The sequence below is a fragment of the Xiphophorus hellerii genome, chromosome 11, assembly GCF_003331165.1.
Source record: "Xiphophorus hellerii strain 12219 chromosome 11, Xiphophorus_hellerii-4.1, whole genome shotgun sequence".
Classification (NCBI taxonomy): Eukaryota; Metazoa; Chordata; class Actinopteri; order Cyprinodontiformes; family Poeciliidae; genus Xiphophorus; species Xiphophorus hellerii.
Window position 1 is genome coordinate 13,589,347 of NC_045682.1, and position 15,432 is coordinate 13,604,778.

General features: G+C 47.4%; 1 protein-coding gene across 4 annotated transcripts in view; it reads right to left on the bottom strand.

The window, feature by feature from the left end:
* LOC116728586 (connector enhancer of kinase suppressor of ras 2-like) overlaps window positions 1-15,432 on the bottom strand; it is a 211,159-nt gene that overhangs the window by 168,135 nt on the left and 27,592 nt on the right. The gene's annotated exons all lie outside the window — the stretch shown is intronic.

The window sequence follows — 15,432 nt, forward strand, 5'->3', positions numbered from 1 at the left end:
AGCAGCTGGGTGTGGCGGCGTGGCGAAGTGACCTGTAACGCCGATGCCATACGTTTGCTTCTAGATTCCACATGTTTCGACCGAGCTGCACCAAACTTGGCCTCAGTGATGCTGTTGTGATGCCTGACAATGCTATGTCATCATATTATGACGTCATCTAAGCCCCGCCCCCTCAGAATGAATTAGAAAGATCTTCTGTGTAATTACATAATAAACAGTACATGTTCGTCGTTTGTAGGGCAATGCTGCCCTCTGCTGGCCACTGAAATAGTTTCATTATTTCAGTAATTCGACACCAGAGGGCAGCATTGCCCTGCAGATGAAATTCTTCGATTTTGTAATACACAGGAAAAAATGAAAAATTGGTATTTCTAACACAAAAACTCACAGAGACTCCAAACTTTCAGTGATTGATCGTCATCAGGTGTCCTACAATACCATATGGTCAAATGATGACATCACGTAGGCCACGCCCCCTGAGAACAGGAAGTGTCATGTCCAGAGACAGAAGACATGGTGGTGTGTTGAGGTTTCCAACCCCGACCGGCTTTGAGATAGCAGCTGGGCGTGGCGGCGTGGCGAAGTGACCTGTAACGCCGATGCCATACTTTTGCTTCTAGATTCCACATGTTTCGACCGAGCTGCACCAAACTTGGCTTGAGTGATGCTGGTGTGATGTCTGAAAATTCTATGTCATCAGATTATGACGTCATCTAAGCCCCGCCCCCTCAGAACAGGAAGTGCTATTTTTTTCCTTGGAAACTTTCATCTATGGCTCTCTTGACCTAATCAAGGTGATTCTGTGTTGGATGACAGATAGGAAGTTGATCTCGCTTGCTTTAAAGTGCCAAGAGTTTTCAATGGCGGCAACGCCATTCGTATACGTTTGCCTCTACATTCCACATATATTGACCGAGCTGCATCAAACTTGGCCTGAGTGATCCTGGAGGCTTGCCCGTCAATCCTACGTCATCACATTATGACGTCATCTAATCCCCGCCCCCTCGGAACAGGAAGTGCCATTTTTTTCCTTGGAAAGCTCTGTTTATGGCTCTCTTGACCTAATCAAGATGATTCGGATGATAAACTCTGTCAATGCTCGCTGCTGGCTGAACCGTGTGGGCGTGGCCAAATGGCGAACATCAGTCCCTCGCCATATGCATACGTTTGGCTCTAAATCACACACGGATCATCCGATTGGCGCCAAACTGGATATGTATGATCTTTGTTCACCTCTAAAGAGCCCAACGAGTTTGAGATGTAATTTGGCTCCACTGCGCCCCCTAAGTTAATACATCGGCTGTGTCTCCTCGAGGCATCGACCGATCTGCGCCAGATTTTTTGACAGTGGTCGGGGAGCGCTGCCGAACGCATTCACGCATGTCGCCTGGTGGACGGGCGTGGAAAATGCGCGACAGCCTCTGCGGTGGCTAGCGGGCGGCGGTGCTGGAAACTGCGGCAGAGCTTCTGCGGTGGGGAGCGGGCTGCGGCTCTGGAAACCGCGCGAGAGCTTCTGCGGTGGCCGGAACCCCCGCGGTGGCCAATAGGCCGGAGCGGCGCTTGCTGCGAGGGCCGCCCGAGGCTGCTCGCAGCTTTAATTAGGCCCGAGCAGCAAAGCGCTGCGAAGGCCTATTGTTTCTGTACTGTTTCTTATTATTAGGCCCGAGCAGCAAAGCGCTGCGAAGGCCTATTGTTTCTGTACTGTTTCTTATTAGGCCCGAGCAGCAAAGCGCTGCGAAGGCCTATTGTATCTGTACTGTTTCTTATTATTATTCTTCTTACGATTCTGCCCCCCTCTTCGTGCGCCTTTTTGGGGGCTTTATCATATTCAAAAACTCACCAAACTTGGCGGAAGCGACTAGGCGGTTTAAAAATTTTGAATTTTAAGGTCGCCGCAAAAATCGCAAAAAAAATTGCTCAACGGCGGCAACTAGCAATTTTCAAAAGACCCATTGCTATTCACTTACTTCATCGTAGAGACTTGAAATTCGGTACAGTTGTAGAGCTCACTAAGACGCTCAGAATTTACAAGTAATGTCATAGTGCAAGTATCGCAGGAAGTCGGCCATGTTGGATTGAAGGTCCATTTCGGACCCTGATTTGGCCGTTTACAGCCTTCGTATTTGATCGAACTCCTCCTAGGGATTTCGATTGATCGGCTTCAAACTCGGTCAGTCTGATCATAAGGCATGTCTGATTTAAAGTTATCAAATTGGTGAGTTTTGGAGCATGTTGAAGGGGGGTTTCCAGGGGTCAAAGTTCACCTACACGCCATGAAACAAAAACCTCTTATATTTCCTATACAAAAAAACATAGAGGGACCAAACTTTCAGTGATTGATCGGCATCGGGTGTCCTATAATACCCTGCAGTGAAATTTTTTTTTTACGTAGGCCACGCCCCCTGAGAGCAGGAAGTGTAATGTTTTACTGTGAACGGTCGCTATCTTAGCCCTTTGACCTAATCAACATGAAACTGTGTCCAGAGACAGAAGACATGTTGGTGTGTTGTGGATTCCAACCCCGACCGGCTGCGATGAAGCAGGTGGGCGTGGCGGCGTTGTGAACGCCATCGAATTTCGTTTGGCTCTGAATTCCACAGTTTCGGGGTGAGCTGCTCCAAACTCACTAGGATGGATCCTTATCCATCCCCGAACAGGAATCCATAGCGATATTTGGTGGGCGTGGCCTAATTTTTCTATAGCGACCCCTAGAGTATTTTAAATGAACAGCCCCAAGCCATGCTTAAACCTAGAATTACGAAACTTGGTACACATGTGTATCTTGTCGGGACGTACAAAAAAGTCTCTTAGAGCCATGCTCTAAACCCAACAGGAAGTCGGCCATTTTAGATTGAAGTTCATTTGACCTCGATTTTGACGTTTACAGCCTTTGCATTTGATCGAACTCCTCCTAGGGTTTTCGATTGATCGGCTTCAAACTCGGTCAGTCTGATCATAAGGCATGTTTGATTTAAATTTATCAAATTGGTGACTGTATGAGCTTGCTGAAGGGGGGTTACCAGGGGTCAAAGTTCACCTACTCGCCATGAAACACGAAACTCTTATATTTCCTATATAAAAACACATAGAGGGACCAAACTTTCTGTTATTGATCATCAATAGGTGTCCTAAAATACCCTGTGGTGAAATTATGACATCGCTTAGGCCACGCCCCCTGAGAACAGGAAGTGTCATGTTTTACTGTGAACGGTCGCTATCTTAGCCCTTTGACCTAATCAACATGAAACTGTGTCCAGAGACAGAAGACATGTTGGTGTGTTGTGGATCCAAGCCCTGACCGGCTGCGATGAAGCAGCTGGGTGTGGCGGCGTGGCGAAGTGACCTGTAACGCCGATGCCATACGTTTGCTTCTAGATTCCACATGTTTCGACCGAGCTGCACCAAACTTGGCCTGACTCATCCTGGTCTGATGCCTGACAATGCTATGTCATCATATTATGACGTCATCTAAGCCCCGCCCCCTCAGAATGAATTAGAGAGATCTTCTGTGTAATTACATAATAAACAGTCCATGTTCGTTGTTTGTAGGGCAATGCTGCCCTCTGCTGCCCACTGAAATAGTTTCATTATTTCAGTAATTCGACACCAGAGGGCAGCATTGCCCTACGGAATGAAAGTTCAATGTTGTAATGGAGGAAAAAATTAAATAATTTGTAATTCTAACACAAAAACTCACAGAGACACCAAACGTTCAGTGATTGATCATAATCGAGTGTCCAATAATATCCAATGGTCAAATGATGACATCACTTAGGCCCCGCCCCCTCGGAACAGGAAGTGCTATTTTTTTACTTGGAAAGCTCTGTTTATGGCTCTTTTGACCTAATCAAGATGATTCGGATGATAAACTCTGTCAATGCTCGCTGCTGGCTGAACCGTGTGGGCGTGGCCAAATGGCGAATATCAGTCCCTCGCCATATACATACGTTTGGCTCTAAATCACACACGGATCATCCGATTGACGCCAAACTGGATATGTATGACCTTTGTTCACCTCTAAAGAGCCCAACGAGGTTGAAATGTAATTTGACTCCACTGCGCCCCCTAAGTTAATACATGGGCCGTATCTCCTCGACGCATCGACCGATCTGCATCAGATTTTTTGACAGTCGTCGGGGAGCGCCGCCGAACGCATTCACGCGTGTCGCCCAGTGGACGGGCGGCGAAAATGCGCGACAGCTCCTGCGGCGGCTGGCGGGCGGCGGTGCTGGAAACTGCGGCAGAGCTTCTGCGGTGGGGAGCGGGCCGCGGCTCTGGAAAACGCGCGAGAGCTTCTGCGGTGGCTGGAACCCCCGCGGTGGCCAATAGGCCGGAGCGGCGCTTGCTGCGAGGGCCGCCCGAGGCTGCTTGCAGCTTTAATTAGGCCCGAGCAGCAAAGCGCTGCGAAGGCCTATTGTTTCTGTACTGTTTCTTATTATTATTATTACGATTCTGCCCCCCCAAAGAGGCGCCTTTTTGGGGGCTTTATCATATTCAAAAACTCACCAAACTTGGCGGTCGCGACTAGAAAATTTAAAAATTTTGAATTTTAAGGTTGTCGCAAAAATCGCAAAAAAAATTGCTCAACGGCGGCAACTAGCAATTTTCTGTTGACACAATGGTATGAACGTATTTCATCGTAGAGACATGAAATTTGGTACACTTGTAGAGCTCACCAAAAGACTCAGAACTTACATTTAATGTTATTAGCCAACTATCACAGGAAGTCGGCCATTTTGTCTTGAACGTCCATTTTTTTCCTCGATTTTGACGTTTACAGCCTTCGTATTTGATCGAACTCCTCCTAGGGATTTCGATTGATCGACTTCAAACTCGGTCAGTCTGATCATAAGGCATGTTTGATTTAAAGTTATCAAATTGGTGAGTTTTGGAGTATGTTGAAGGGGGGTTAGCAGGGGTCAAAGTTCACCTACTCGCCATGAAACACGAAACTCTTATATTTCCTATAAAAAAACACATAGAGGGACCAAACTTTCAGTGATTGATCGGCATCGGATGTCCTAAAATACCCTGTGGTGAAATGATGACATCACTTAAGCCACGCCCCCTGAGAACAGGAAGTGTCATGTTTTACTGTCAGCGGTCGCTCTCTTAGCCCTTTGACCTAATCAACATGAAACTGTGTCCAGACACAGAAGACATGCTGGTGTGTTGAGGATTCCAACCCTGACCGGCTTTGAGATAGCAGCTGGGCGTGGCGGCGTGGCGAAGTGACCTGTAACGCCGATGCCATACGTTTGCTTCTAGATTCCACATGTTTCGACCGAGCTGCACCAAACTTGGCTTGAGTGATGCTGGTGTGATGTCTGAAAATTCTATGTCATCAGATTATGACGTCATCTAAGCCCCGCCCCCTCAGAACAGGAAGTGCTATTTTTTTCCTTGGAAACTTTCATCTATGGCTCTCTTGACCTAATCAAGGTGATTCTGTGTTGGATGACAGATAGGAAGTTGGTCTCGCTTGCTTTAAAGTGCCAAGAGTTTTCAATGGCGGCAACGCCGTTCGTATACGTTTGCCTCTACATTCCACATATTTTGACCGAGCTGCATCAAACTTGGCCTGAGTGATCCTGGAGGCTTGCCCGTCAATCCTACGTCATCACATTATGACGTCATCTAAGCCCCGCCCCCTCGGAACCGGAAGTGCCGTTTTTTTCCTTGGAAAGCTCTGTTTATGGCTCTCTTGACCTAATCAAGGTGATTCTGTGTTGGATGACAGATAGGAAGTTGGTCTCGCTTGCTTTAAAGTGCCAAGAGTTTTCAATGGCGGCAACGCCGTTCGTATACGTTTGCCTCTACATTCCACATATTTTGACCGAGCTGCATCAAACTTGGCCTGAGTGATCCTGGAGGCTTGCCCGTCGATCCTACGTCATCATATTATGACGTCATCTAAGCCCCGCCCCCTCGGAACAGGAAGTGCCGTTTTTTTCCTTGGAAAGCTCTGTTTATGGCTCTCTTGACCTAATCAAGATGATTCGGATGATAAACTCTGTCAATGCTCACTGCTGGCTGAACCGTGTGGGCGTGGCCAAATGGCGAATATCAGTCCCTCGCCATATACATACGTTTGGCTCTAATTCACACATGGATCATCCGATTGGCGCCAAACTGGATATGTATGACCTTTGTTATGCTCTAAAGAGCCCAACGGGTTTGAGATGTAATTTGGGGAAAATGCGCGACAGCTTCTGCGGCGGCTAGCGGGCGGCAGTGCTGGAAACTGCGGCAGAGCTTCTGCGGTGGGGAGCGGGCTGCGGCTCTGGAAAACGCGCGAGAGCTTCTGCGGTGGCCGGAACCCCCGCGGTGGCCAATAGGCCGGAGCGGCGCTTGCTGCGAGGGCCGCCCGAGGCTGCTTGCAGCTTTAATTATTATTATTATTACGATTCTGCCCCCCCAAAGAGGCGCCTTTTTGGGGGCTTTATCATATTCAAAAACTCACCAAACTTGGCGGTCGCGACTAGAAAATTTAAAAATTTTGAATTTTAAGGTTGTCGCAAAAATCGCAAAAAAAATTGCTCAACGGCGGCAACTAGCAATTTTCTGTTGACACAATGGTATGAACGTATTTCATCGTAGAGACATGAAATTTGGTACACTTGTAGAGCTCACCGAAAGACTCAGAACTTACATTTAATGTTATTAGCCAACTATCACAGGAAGTCGGCCATTTTGTATTGAACGTCCATTTTTTTCCTCGATTTTGACGTTTACAGCCTTCGTATTTGATCGAACTCCTCCTAGGGATTTCGATTGATCGACTTCAAACTCGGTCAGTCTGATCATAAGGCATGTCTGATTTAAAGTTATCAAATTGGTGAGTTTTGGAGTATGTTGAAGGGGGGTTAGCAGGGGTCAAAGTTCACCTACTCGCCATGAAACACGAAACTCTTATATTTCCTATAAAAAAACACATAGAGGGACCAAACTTTCAGTGATTGATCGGCATCGGATGTCCTAAAATACCCTGTGGTGAAATGATGACATCACTTAAGCCACGCCCCCTGAGAACAGGAAGTGTCATGTTTTACTGTGAGCGGTCGCTCTCTTAGCCCTTTGACCTAATCAACATGAAACTGTGTCCAGACACAGAAGACATGTTGGTGTGTTGAGGATTCCAACCCTGACCGGCTTTGAGATAGCAGCTGGGCGTGGCGGCGTGGCGAAGTGACCTGTAACGCCGATGCCATACGTTTGCTTCTAGATTCCACATGTTTCGACCGAGCTGCACCAAACTTGGCTTGAGTGATGCTGGTGTGATACCTGAAAATTCTATGTCATCAGATTATGACGTCATCAAAGCCCCGCCCCCTCAGAACAGGAAGTGCTATTTTTTTCCTTGGAAACTTTCATCTATGGCTCTCTTGACCTCATCAAGGTGATTCTGTGTTGGATGACAGATAGGAAGTTGGTCTCCCTTGCTTTAAAGTGCCAAGAGTTTTCAATGGCGGCAACGCCGTTCGTATACGTTTGCCTCTACATTCCACATATTTTGACCGAGCTGCATCAAACTTGGCCTGAGTGATCCTGGAGGCTTGCCCGTCAATCCTACGTCATCACAATATGACGTCATCTAAGCCCCGCCCCCTCGGAACCGGAAGTGCCGTTTTTTTCCTTGGAAAGCTCTGTTTATGGCTCTCTTGACCTAATCAAGGTGATTCTGTGTTGGATGACAGATAGGAAGTTGGTCTCGCTTGCTGTAAAGTGCCAAGAGTTTTCAATGGCGGCAACGCCGTTCGTATACGTTTGCCTCTACATTCCACATATTTTGACCGAGCTGCATCAAACTTGGCCTGAGTGATCCTGGAGGCTTGCCCGTCGATCCTACGTCATCACATTATGACGTCATCTAAGCCCCGCCCCCTCGGAACCGGAAGTGCCGTTTTTTTCCTTGGAAAGCTCCGTTTATGGCTCTCTTGACCTAATCAAGGTGATTCTGTGTTGGATGACAGATAGGAAGTTGGTCTCGCTTGCTTTAAAGTGCCAAGAGTTTTCAATGGCGGCAACGCCGTTCGTATACGTTTGCCTCTACATTCCACATATTTTGACCGAGCTGCATCAAACTTTGCCTGAGTAATCCTGGTGGTATGCCCGTCGACCCTACGTCATCATATTATGACGTCATCTAAGCCCCGCCCCCTCGGAACAGGAAGTGCCGTTTTTTTCCTTGGAAAGCTCTGTTTATGGCTCTCTTGACCTAATCACGATGATTCGGATGATAAACTCTGTCAATGCTCGCTGCTGGCTGAACCGTGTGGGCGTGGCCAAACGGCGAATATCAGTCCCTCGCCATATACATACGTTTGGCTCTAATTCACACATGGATCATCCGATTGGCGCCAAACTGGATATGTATGACCTTTGTTCACCTCTAAAGAGCCCGACGGGTTTGAGATGTAATTTGACTCCACTGCGCCCCCTAAGTTAATACATCGGCCGTGTCTCCTCGACGCATCGACCGATCTGCACCAGATTTTTGGACAGTCGTCGGGGAGCGCCGCCGAACGCATTCACGCCTGTCGCCCGGTGGACGGGCGGGGAAAATGCGCGACAGCTTCTGCGGCGGCTGGCGGGCGGCGGTGCTGGAAACTGCGGCAGAGCTTCCGCGGTGGGGAGCGGGCTGCGGCTCTGGAAAACGTGCGAGAGCTTCTGCGGTGGCCGGAACCCCCGCGGTGGCCAATAGGCCGGAGCGGCGCTTGCTGCGAGGGCCGCCCGAGGCTGCTTGCAGCTTTAATTAGGCCCGAGCAGCAAAGCGCTGCGAAGGCCTATTGTTTCTGTACTGTTTCTTATTATTATTATTACGATTCTGCCCCCCCAAAGAGGCGCCTTTTTGGGGGCTTTATCATATTCAAAAACTCACCAAACTTGGCGGTGGCGACTAGAAAATTTAAAAATTTTGAATTTTAAGGTTGTCGCAAAAATCGCAAAAAAAATTGCTGAACGGCGGCAACTAGCAATTTTCTGTTGACACAATGGTATGAACGTACTTCATCGTAGAGACATGAAATTTGGTACACATGTAGAGCTCACCAAAAGACTCAGAACTTACATTTAATGTTATAAGCCAACTATCACAGGAAGTCGGCCATTTTGTATTGAACGTCCATTTTTTTCCTCGATTTTGACGTTTACAGCCTTCGTATTTGATCGAACTCCTCCTAGGGATTTCGATTGATCGACTTCAAACTCGGTCAGTCTGATCATAAGGCATGTTTGATTTAAAGTTATCAAATTGGTGAGTTTTGGAGTATGTTGAAGGGGGGATAGCAGGGGTCAAAGTTCACCTACTCGCCATGAAACACGAAACTCTTATATTTCCTATACAAAAACACATAGAGGGACCAAACTTTCAGTGATTGATCGTCATCGGGTGCCCTACAATACCCTATGGTCAAATGATGACATCACTTAGGCCACGCCCCCTGAGAACAGGAAGTGTCATGTTTTACTGTGAACGGTCGCTATCTTAGCCCTTTGACCTAATCAACATGAAACTGTGTCCAGAGACAGAAGACATGTTGGTGTGTTGAGGATTCCAACCCTGACCGGCTTTGACATAGCAGGTGGGCGTGGCGGCGTGGCGAAGTGACCTGTAACGCCGTTGCCATACGTTTGGCTCTGAATTCCACAATTTCGGGCCCAGCTGCTCCAAACTCACTAGGATGGATCCTTATCCACCCACCGACAGGAATTCATAACAAAATTTGGTGGGCGTGGCCTAATTTCTCTATAGCGACCCCTAGAGTATTTTAAATGAACAGCCCCAAGCCATGCTTAAACCTAGAATTACGAAACTTGGTACACATGTGTATCTTGTCGGGACGTACAAAAAAGTCTCTTAGAGCCATGCTCTAAACCCAACAGGAAGTCGGCCATTTTAGATTGAATTTCATTTGACCTCGATTTTGACGTTTACAGCATTCGTATTTGATCGAACTCCTCCTAGGGATTTCGATTGATCGGCTTCAAACTCGGTCAGTCTGATCATAAGGCATGTCTGATTTAAAGTTATCAAATTGGTGACTGTATGAGCTTGCTGAAGGGGGGTTACCAGGGGTCAAAGTTCACCTACTCGCCATGAAACACGAAACTCTTATATATCCTGCACAGAAACTCACAGAGACACCAAATTTTCAGTTATTGATCAACAATAGGTGTCCTAAAATACCCTGTGGTGAAATTATGACATCGCTTAGGCCACGCCCCCTGAGAACAGGAAGTGTCATGTTTTACTGTGAACGGTCGCTATCTTAGCCCTTTGACCTAATCAACATGAAACTGTGTCCAGAGACAGAAGACATGTTGGTGTGTTGTGGATTCAAGCCCTGACCGGCTGCGATGAAGCAGCTGGGTGTGGCGGCGTGGCGAAGTGACCTGTAACGCCGATGCCATACGTTTGCTTCTAGATTCCACATGTTTCGACCGAGCTGCACCAAACTTGGCCTCAGTGATGCTGTTGTGATGCCTGACAATGCTATGTCATCATATTATGACGTCATCTAAGCCCCGCCCCCTCAGAATGAATTAGAGAGATCTTCTGTGTAATTACATAATAAACAGTACATGTTCGTCGTTTGTAGGGCAATGCTGCCCTCTGCTGGCCACTAAAATAGTTTCATTATTTCAGTAATTCGACACCAGAGGGCAGCATTGCCCTGCAGATGAAATTCTTCGATTTTGTAATACACAGGAAAAAATGAAAAATTGGTATTTCTAACACAAAAAGTCACAGAGACTCCAAACTTTCAGTGATTGATCGTCATCAGGTGGCCTACAATACCATATGGTCAAATGATGACATCACGTAGGCCACGCCCCCTGAGAACAGGAAGTGTCATGTTTTACTGTGAACGGTCGCTCTCTTAGCCCTTTGACCTAATCAACATGAACCTGTGTCCAGAGACAGAAGACATGTTGGTGTGTTGAGGTTTCCAACCCTGACCGGCTTTGAGATAGCAGCTGGGCGTGGCGGCGTGGCGAAGTGACCTGTAACGCCGATGCCATACTTTTGCTTCTAGATTCCACATGTTTCGACCGAGCTGCACCAAACTTGGCTTGAGTGATGCTGGTGTGATGTCTGAAAATTCTATGTCATCAGATTATGACGTCATCTAAGCCCCGCCCCCTCAGAACAGGAAGTGCTATTTTTTTCCTTGGAAACTTTCATCTATGGCTCTCTTGACCTAATCAAGGTGATTCTGTGTTGGATGACAGATAGGAAGTTGATCTCGCTTGCTTTAAAGTGCCAAGAGTTTTCAATGGCGGCAACGCCGTTCGTATACGTTTGCCTCTACATTCCACATATTTTGACCGAGCTGCATCAAACTTGGCCTGAGTGATCCTGGAGGCTTGCCCGTCAATCCTACGTCATCACATTATGACGTCATCTAAGCCCCGCCCCCTCGGAACAGGAAGTGCCATTTTTTTCCTTGGAAAGCTCTGTTTATGGCTCTCTTGACCTAATCAAGATGATTCGGATGATAAACTCTGTCAATGCTCGCTGCTGGCTGAACCGTGTGGGTGTGGCCAAATGGCGAACATCAGTCCCTCGCCATATGCATACGTTTGGCTCTAAATCACACACGGATCATCCGATTGACGCCAAACTGGATATGTATGATCTTTGTTCACCTCTAAAGAGCCCAACGAGTTTGAGATGTAATTTGGCTCCACTGCGCCCCCTAAGTTAATACATCGGCGCGGAGCTTCCGCGGTGGGGAGCGGGCTGCGGCTCCGGAAACCGAGCGAGAGCTTCTGCGGTGGCCGGAACCCCCGCGGTGGCCAATAGGCCGGAGCGGCGCTTGCTGCGAGGGCCGCCCGAGGCTGCTTGCAGCTTTAATTAGGCCCGAGCAGCAAAGCGCTGCGAAGGCCTATTGTATCTGTACTGTTTATTATTATTACGATTCTTCCCACCTCTTCGTGTGCCTTTTTGGGGGCTTTATCATATTCAAAAACTCACCAAACTTGGCGGTCGCAACTAAAAAATTTAAAAATTTTGAATTTTAAGGTTGTCGCAAAAATCGCAAAAAAAATTGCTGAACGGCGGCAACTAGCAATTTTCTGTTGACACAATGGTATGAACGTATTTCATCGTAGAGACATGAAATTTGGTACGCTTGTAGAGCTCCCCAAAAGACTCAGAACTTACATTTAATGTTATTAGCCAACTATCACAGGAAGTCGGCCATTTTGTCTTGAACGTCCATTTTTTACCTCGATTTTGACGTTTACAGCCTTCGTATTTGATCGAACTCCTCCTAGGGATTTCGATTGATCGACTTCAAACTTGGTCAGTCTGATCATAAGGCATGTTTGATTTAAAGTTATCAAATTGGTGAGTTTTGGAGTATGTTGAAGGGGGGTTAGCAGGGGTCAAAGTTCACCTACTCGCCATGAAACACGAAACTCTTATATTTCCTATATAAAAACACATAGAGGGACCAAACTTTCATTGATTGATCGTCATCGGGTGTCCTAAAATACCCTGTGGTGAAATTATTTTTTTAAGTAGGCCACGCCCCCTGAGAACAGGAAGTGTCATGTTTTACTGTGAACGGTCGCTATCTTAGCCCTTTGACCTAATCAACATGAAACTGTGTCCAGAGACAGAAGACATGTTGGTGTGTTGTGGATTCCAACCCCGACCGGCTTTGACATAGCAGGTGGGCGTGGCGGCGTGGCGAAGTGACCTGTAACGCCGTTGCCATACGTTTGGCTCTGAATTCCACAATTTCGGGCCCAGCTGCTCCAAACTCACTAGGATGGATCCTTATCCACCCACCGACAGGAATTCATAACAAAATTTGGTGGGCGTGGCCTAATTTCTCTATAGCGACCCCTAGAGTATTTTAAATGAACAGCCCTAAGCCATGCTTTAACCTAGAATTACGAAACTTGGTACACATGTGTATCTTGTCAGGACGTACAAAAAAGTCTATTACAGCCATGGTCGAAACCCAACAGGAAGTCGGCCATTTTAGATTGAAGTTCATTTGACCTCGATTTTGACGTTTACAGCCTTTGCATTTGATCGAACTCCTCCTAGGGATTTCGATTGATCGGCTTCAAACTCGGTCAGTCTGATCATAAGGCATGTCTGATTTAAAGTTATCAAATTGGTGACTGTATGAGCTTGCTGAAGGGGGGTTACCAGGGGTCAAAGTTCACCTACTCGCCATGAAACACGAAACTCTTATATATCCTGCACAGAAACTCACAGAGACACCAAATTTTCAGTTATTGATCAACAATAGGTGTCCTAAAATACCCTGTGGTGAAATTATGACATCGCTTAGGCCACGCCCCCTGAGAACAGGAAGTGTCATGTTTTACTGTGAACGGTCGCTATCTTAGCCCTTTGACCTAATCAACATGAAACTGTGTCCAGAGACAGAAGACATGTTGGTGTGTTGTGGATTCAAGCCCTGACCGGCTGCGATGAAGCAGCTGGGTGTGGCGGCGTGGCGAAGTGACCTGTAACGCCGATGCCATACGTTTGCTTCTAGATTCCACATGTTTCGACCGAGCTGCACCAAACTTGGCCTCAGTGATGCTGTTGTGATGCCTGACAATGCTATGTCATCATATTATGACGTCATCTAAGCCCCGCCCCCTCAGAATGAATTAGAGAGATCTTCTGTGTAATTACATAATAAACAGTACATGTTCGTCGTTTGTAGGGCAATGCTGCCCTCTGCTGGCCACTGAAATAGTTTCATTATTTCAGTAATTCGACACCAGAGGGCAGCATTGCCCTGCAGATGAAATTCTTCGATTTTGTAATACACAGGAAAAAATGAAAAATTGGTATTTCTAACACAAAAACTCACAGAGACTCCAAACTTTCAGTGATTGATCGTCATCAGGTGGCCTACAATACCATATGGTCAAATGATGACATCACGTAGGCCACGCCCCCTGAGAACAGGAAGTGTCATGTTTTACTGTGAACGGTCGCTCTCTTAGCCCTTTGACCTAATCAACATGAACCTGTGTCCAGAGACAGAAGACATGTTGGTGTGTTGAGGTTTCCAACCCTGACCGGCTTTGAGATAGCAGCTGGGCGTGGCGGCGTGGCGAAGTGACCTGTAACGCCGATGCCATACTTTTGCTTCTAGATTCCACATGTTTCGACCGAGCTGCACCAAACTTGGCTTGAGTGATGCTGGTGTGATGTCTGAAAATTCTATGTCATCAGATTATGACGTCATCTAAGCCCCGCCCCCTCGGAACCGGAAGTGCCGTTTTTTTCCTTGGAAAGCTCTGTTTATGGCTCTCTTGACCTAATCAAGGTGATTCTGTGTTGGATGACAGATAGGAAGTTGGTCTCGCTTGCTTTAAAGTGCCAAGAGTTTTCAATGGCGGCAACGCCGTTCGTATACGTTTGCCTCTACATTCCACATATTTTGACCGAGCTGCATCAAACTTGGCCTGAGTGATCCTGGAGGCTTGCCCGTCGATCCTACGTCATCACATTATGACGTCATCTAAGCCCCGCCCCCTCGGAACCGGAAGTGCCGTTTTTTTCCTTGGAAAGCTCCGTTTATGGCTCTCTTGACCTAATCAAGATGATTCGGATGATGAGCTCTGTCATTGCTCGCTGCGGGCTGAACCGTGTGGGCGTGGCCAAATGGCGAATATCAGTCCCTCGCCATATTCATACGTTTGGCTCTAATTCAGGCATGGATCATCCGATTGGCTCCAAACTGGATATGTATGACCTTTGTTCACCTCTAAAGAGCCCAACGGGTTTGAAATGTAATTTGGCTCCACTGCACCCCCTAAGTTAATACATGGGCTGTATCTCCTCGACGCATCGACCGATCTGCGCCAGATTTTTCGACAGTCGTCGGGGAGCGCCGCCGAACGCATTCACGCCTGTCGCCCAGTGGACGGGCGGGGAAAACGCGCGACAGCTTCTGCGGCGGCTAGCGGGCGGCGATGCTGGAAACCGCGGCAGAGCTTCCGCGGTGGGGAGCGGGCTGCGGCTCCGGAAAACGCGCGAGAGCTTCCGCGCTGGCCGGAACCCCCGCGGTGGCCAATAGGCCGGAGCGGCGCTTGCTGCGAGGGCCGCCCGAGGCTGCTCGCAGCTTTAATTAGGCCCGAGCAGCAAAGCGCTGCGAAGGCCTATTGTATCTGTGCTGTTTATTATTATTATTATTATTCTTATTATTCTTCCACCCAAATGAATTGCCTTTTTGGGGGCTTTATCATATTCAAAAACTCACCAAACTTGGCGGTCGCGACTAGAAAAATTCAAAATTTTGAATTTTAAGGTTGTCGCAAAAATCGCAAAAAAAATTGCTCAACGGCGGCAACTAGCAATTTTCTGTTGACACAATGGTATGAACGTACTTCATCGTAGAGACATGAAATTTGGTACACTTGTAGAGCTCACCAAAAGACTCAGAA